The 5,884-nt window shown below is 41.6% G+C and overlaps 1 long non-coding RNA gene across 1 annotated transcript in view; it reads right to left on the reverse strand.

The window, feature by feature from the left end:
- Positions 1-4,856: 4,856 nt before the first annotated feature.
- Positions 4,857-5,884, reverse strand: part of LOC109173969 — a 14,969-nt gene continuing 13,941 nt past the window's right edge. The window contains exon 3 of the long non-coding RNA XR_002052988.1: positions 4,857-4,893. This is a non-coding gene — a long non-coding RNA (uncharacterized LOC109173969). The remainder of the gene's footprint in view (positions 4,894-5,884) is intronic.

Below are 5,884 nucleotides of genomic sequence, written 5' to 3' on the forward strand. Positions count from 1 at the left end.
ATTAGATCTACTAACCTAGTCTAACTTGAACAACTCTCAAACGCTGGGCCCACCTAAAAGGGGTTTTGCAAATAGACAAGTAGAAAACACTCGTTAGCATGAAGCTAAGTATAACCACACTCAACCCTGTAAAATACTACAGTATATACTTTGGAAAAACATTTGATTCACATTCTCAATCACTTAGACAAAACCTTAATATAAACTACAAAGCTTTCTATATACTCACAACCTAAAATATTAAATAGGCATACTTCAACGATATCAAACCTAACAACATGCTCATACTATCGCATACATAACATAGCAAATCTCAATCCTGTATAACATATCAATAACAATCTCATGCTAACACATAACTTAACAAGCAATTTCGTGCTATCAAACAATAAGAAATTATTCTCATGCTTTCAAGTTCTCATCATGTAAACTAGATATACATCAATATGCATCTAAGGTAATCAATATGCATCATGTACTCAATATACAATCTCGGCTAATCATTCTCAATATGCAATCTAGTGCAAACATTCTCATTATGCAATCTCGTGCAATACTATACTCAAATGCAATCACGTGCAAACATTCTCATTATGCAATCTCGTGGTTTATCTTTAGCCACGGCTCTAGCCAACAGTCCCCTTGTTGGGCTGTTGGCTGGGGTCGGTGAATCTACTGGTGCACACTGCTTGTGCACCAGATGATTTCTTCTCATCTGCAAAACATTTTCAGGCAATTCTAGCACACCCAAAACATCAACAGCACACCATAGACAAGTAATAGATCACTTAATAGTTCAAACACTTCAAAAATCTAGCATTTCTACTCATTTCTACCTATAAAACAATGGCTTCACAGAGCCAAAACTTAAGATGGGAGTCCATGGGGTTATACCTCAGCTTCTTCTTCCTCTTCTTTGTGTGGTTCCCTTTCCTTCCTCATATGACACTTCCTAGACTCCTCATACAACCATACAAACCAAGCGTAGAGATAGAACTTCAGAGATTTAAGCAAAGGAAGATGAAACCTTAAGGGAAGGATGAATGAAATGAATGGTTGAGGATGAAGGTGGAATACTTACTGTGATTTCTCCCCTCTACCAATCTGATCTCTAAAGCTTTGAAGTGAAGAGGCACAATGGAGAAATCAGTAGAAGAAGGCAATAGAATAGTATCTATTTATATAGGTTCAAAACCCTAGGTTGCAACCCAATGATTGGTTGAGGGCAAAAGGGTAAATTGTTGGCTCTTTAAAATGCATCAGGTAAAGGCAAAGGCTTGGGGTCCACCAAGAATCATGGACCAAGATCTAGAAATGCGATTTTTAAATAGTTTGGGGGTCAAAATATATTTTCCCAAACATACCTTCTAGACAATCACTTAGTTTATGTTTCTCAGGTTTCTTCCGGTTTCACTCAGATTGACTTTTGGATCGAAAACTTGGTACGCAATGTACCCAAAAATTTAGGATTTTTGAATTAAAATAAGTCCCGGTGTTGAATTCATTTAAAAGTGGTTCAAAATAATTTATTCAAACACCGATTTCATCGCAAAAATTTTGATAGAGTGAAAAATGGCTATTTTGGAATTTCTTAAAGCCAAATTTATAAAATAAAATTTTGGGTTGTCACAAAATCCTTCTTCGATCATTTGGTTTTGCTGCCGCAGAAGGGCCACAACACGCTCCTCGTGGGTCATGGCATCGTGCTCGTTCTTCGTCCTCACCTCTTTTCTTCTCAAGCTCTCTTCACTCTCGGGTTCGCTTTCTTCCGCTTCTTCCCCTTCCTCTTCTTCTTCTTCATCTCCTCCTAAACTTTGCACTACCTGACTCAACTTCTTAACGGGAATCTCAAGCTGTTCAATCAAAGAGCTCCTCTCGGCAGGGGATTTCTTTGCCACTTTCTCCAGGGTGATGTAGTCATTATTCTCCAACTGGAACATATTACAATTCCGGAGATTCACGGCATCGAATACCATCTTGCCAACAGGCTTGGGCACATAACCATCCACTTTCACCGCTTTCTTCAAGAAAATCCAACTCAGAATCATACCATAGGGCAGGTTTTTACAGTTATGGTCTCTACAATAATCCATGTGCTGCAACAACAGGGAGGGAAAATTGAACTTTACTTTGTGCTTTTGACAAATGGCAAAAGTGCACTCCAACTTTCCCAACAGGCTACTCTTGTTATTGTTAGGTAATAAGCAATCTGAGACAAGCATCACCAAAATCTTCTGCTCTGCGGAGAGCCATTTCCTTTCTGGCCTCGTGGCCTGGGTAAAACCACCTGTTCTACCTAACAAGAAACTCAAATAATATTGATAACCCATATTACTCATCTCAATCCAAGAATCACCACTGTACTGTGAGACCCCGGTGGTCGTCAAACTCAAGAGCTGAGCTAACTGTTTCTCAATCAAAGAAATCTTTACACCTCCCACTTTTGAGGTGAATTCCAATTTCCCTCCATCCTTAGTCACACTCATGTGACGACAGAACTCTTTTACTAGACTCGGGTAGGTCCCGTTTCTGACGGCAAGATACCCATCTAACAATCCTTGATAATTCAACAAATCCAACAATGAACTTGAAAAAGATTCAGGTTCAAAAGCTTTACCTTCAAGAACCGAATAATGGGCATCCACCCATTCTACTCTCCTTGCGGTTTTTGACCTTCTAGCATGGTAGAAAAAACCCAACTTTTCCTTTTCATCTTTTCCTATATTTTTCCTTCCTTTTTCTCTTCTTCCTCGGCCTTCCTTGCGATTCTGGTCGGCTGACGGTGGCGGCGGTGGCTCTCGACGAACGGCGATGGACGGCGGCGACGGGTGGAGGAGGTCGACGGGCGGTGAACAGCCACGGGCAGGGGGTTCTCTCGGCTGCTGCGCACATGTGGGGAAAAAGAAATGGGAGGGTTTGGGAGAAATTGGGGAAAAGAAGATTTTAATTTGGGGATTTTTTAGTTAGGTTTAGAGGAAAAAGTTCAAAAGGGATTTAAGTGAAAGAAAGTTTAAGGAACATAATTAATTTAGATGGTTTAAGGGATAGCTTGGAAACTTTGAGGCCTGGGTTTGAATCTCATTAGTTATGAACTAAAAGCTTAAACTTTTCCATAACTTTTAAGGGGTTCCTAAAAATTAATCCATTCTAAGCTTTAAGGTGAAGGAATAGGCTTTAGGTAATACAAAAAGGTGAGGTCCTAATTATAAATATTTTAAAACCCCGGAAACTATAAGGGTACAACTCAAGGATAAAGAGGTAGGCACAAGAACGATACCTGCGGTCTCTTCCTCTAATATGCCCTTAGCCTCAACCTGCGACCGGCTCATCACGAACACCCTGCCCGAAGGCTTCGTCCCTCCCGAGCCACGGCTGGAACTCCTTCCTGGTGGTCGCCCGGGTCTGGTGCTAGACGGTAGAGCTCCTTGGTCGGACCTGCGGCCTCCTCCTCCAATATGCCCTCAGCCTCAACCTGCGACCGGCTCATCATGAACACCCTGCCCGAAGGCTTCGTCCCTCCCGAGCCACGGCTGGAACTCCCTCCTGGTGGTCCCCCGAGTATGGTGCTAGACGGTAGAACTCCCTGGTCGGACTGGAGGTGACACTCATAAGCTTTGTGGCTTCTCCTTCCACACTTGAAGAAATAGAGCAGGTTACCTTGACCATCCTTCCCGATGTGTTCCTTTCCACATCTCCTACATCCGAAGGGTTTCCATTTCTCCCCATTATCGGCCCGAGCCGATCCCTGAATATGAGAAGAAGCTGGTCTTGCCCTAAAATCTTGCCTCGGCCTCTTGAAACCTTGTGGCCCATTACCTTCACTTCTTTTCCTAGCCAAGTCATTAGACCCTCTTTGTAGCTGTTGCACTCGGTACAAATCTGCCGCACTCAAATAAGCTTCATTGAGCGTCCTCGGCTTGCTTACCGTCAAAGCCTTCCTTGCTTCATAGTTGAGTCCTGCATATATGGTATTTGGCTCAGGACATGCTAAATTGTACATTAAATGTTTATATCCGATCGTCAATATGGCTCGCCTGTGTTGATATATGTGTATATATGTTTTATAATGATTGTAAGGCTATTCGAATTTGCACATGTATGGTATTAGTCCCTTATTAAGGAATATGAATAATTATATTTAACCACATGTTCGGTACAGTTTATGATCCTACATGATTAAATCATTATAAAACATTTGAATAATGAATATGACGTGGGTAAGATTTCCATGTTGTGTTATTATTCATTCATAAATTAACATAATGTGAATTGCATGTTCATAGCCTTATTATTGGTATATTCTGCTAGTAAAATAGTTAGGTGTAAATCCGGTATATATGGTATTGATGATATTTTCCCTATGGACATGACAACTAGTACAAAGGTTATATATATGGGGGTAGAGTCAAATGTGTTATTTGGGTGTAAGGATTTTTAAGTTTGAACATGCAACCAGCCGAATTCCCTTCCTTTCTTTGTCAAATCAAATACCGTTTCATTGAGAAATCCCTTCTACCACTTCAAACTTCGTTCTTGATACCTTCTTTCAATTGACTCCGTGCAAGGTGGCAACCTTATTCCCTAAGTTGCAAGTTTAATTCCTTTGATCCTATTCCGATTTAACATTGTCCTTAGGTAACACCCCTAAAATTTATAACTTTGAATACTATTAAATAAAGGTAGTACTATCATTAAATCCCAAAACAGAGCATACTAAACATAAGAGTTTGGGGTGTTATGCCACATCTGAGCTGGAGAACTCAGATGCACAGGCTATACTATCTAAAAATCCTTAAAACAATGTCAATACATCATCATGGCACGCAGGCCGAAAGGGAAACTAGCTAAGTAAAGCTCGGTTCTTTAGCGCGCTCCGGAGCTACTCATCTGTGCCTGAAAGCCAAATATATTTGTTAAGCGAATAATGCTGGTAACCCAAATATATTTACTAGCATACACCCTAAGGTCACATGATCATCATATCAGTAATCAATCATTATCTCAACACATAAGCACACTTTGGTGGTGCCGCAGGACCAATCGCATGCCCATACATGAGGGTCAGCGCATATAGCGCTAACACGACCCCGAAGCACCCTGCCTCGTACCACAACACGAAGGGGTTGATTACAACCAACCGATGAATCACAGCTCATCATAACGTTTGATCACAACCAAACGGTGGACCGCAGCCCAGAAAGTGTATTTCTGATCGCAACTAGATTATGAACCGCAGCTCATTTATAACGTTTGATCGCAACCAAACGGTGAACCGCAGCCCTATATAATATTTATATACATGACCGATCGCAACCGGCCTGGTTAGGAGCCGATGGTTCTCAACCCATCCAACTGCCCGTATAGCCAATTTGATCGCAACAAAATTGGGGTATCATGCACACATAACACATAGCAAGCACATGCAACCCACATTAGCACATTGGGAAGGGGGAAAACGTATAAATAAAACTTATGCGTGGTCATCCACATACTAGGAATATTCCTAAGGGGTTCATACATCATTTGCCTAGGCCAAAGGGGTACCAATTCAACTAGCATGCAATACACAAGACTCTTTTATCCTACGAATGGTACTCGAAACATCAAGCAAGACTCAGGCACGACAAACGGGGTCCGTTGGGACACCACAGGGAATGGGGAAACATCAAATGGGGAAAACCACCATCCACGGGGAATAGAAGACCACCCGCCGGCGGCGCTCTTCTGGGCAGCGGGTGTGTAACACCCCGTGTTACGATCCCTAAAACCAATTAATCATTTAACCAATTATCCAAAAAAAAGAATTAAATCACAATAATTAATTAGGAAAGGCCCACCATAGTCCATGGGCCCTTATCCCTAAACCCAATCCATAGTCCCAAAA

The sequence above is a fragment of the Ipomoea nil genome, unplaced genomic scaffold, assembly GCF_001879475.1.
Source record: "Ipomoea nil cultivar Tokyo-kokei standard unplaced genomic scaffold, Asagao_1.1 scaffold0510, whole genome shotgun sequence".
Classification (NCBI taxonomy): domain Eukaryota; kingdom Viridiplantae; phylum Streptophyta; class Magnoliopsida; order Solanales; family Convolvulaceae; genus Ipomoea; species Ipomoea nil.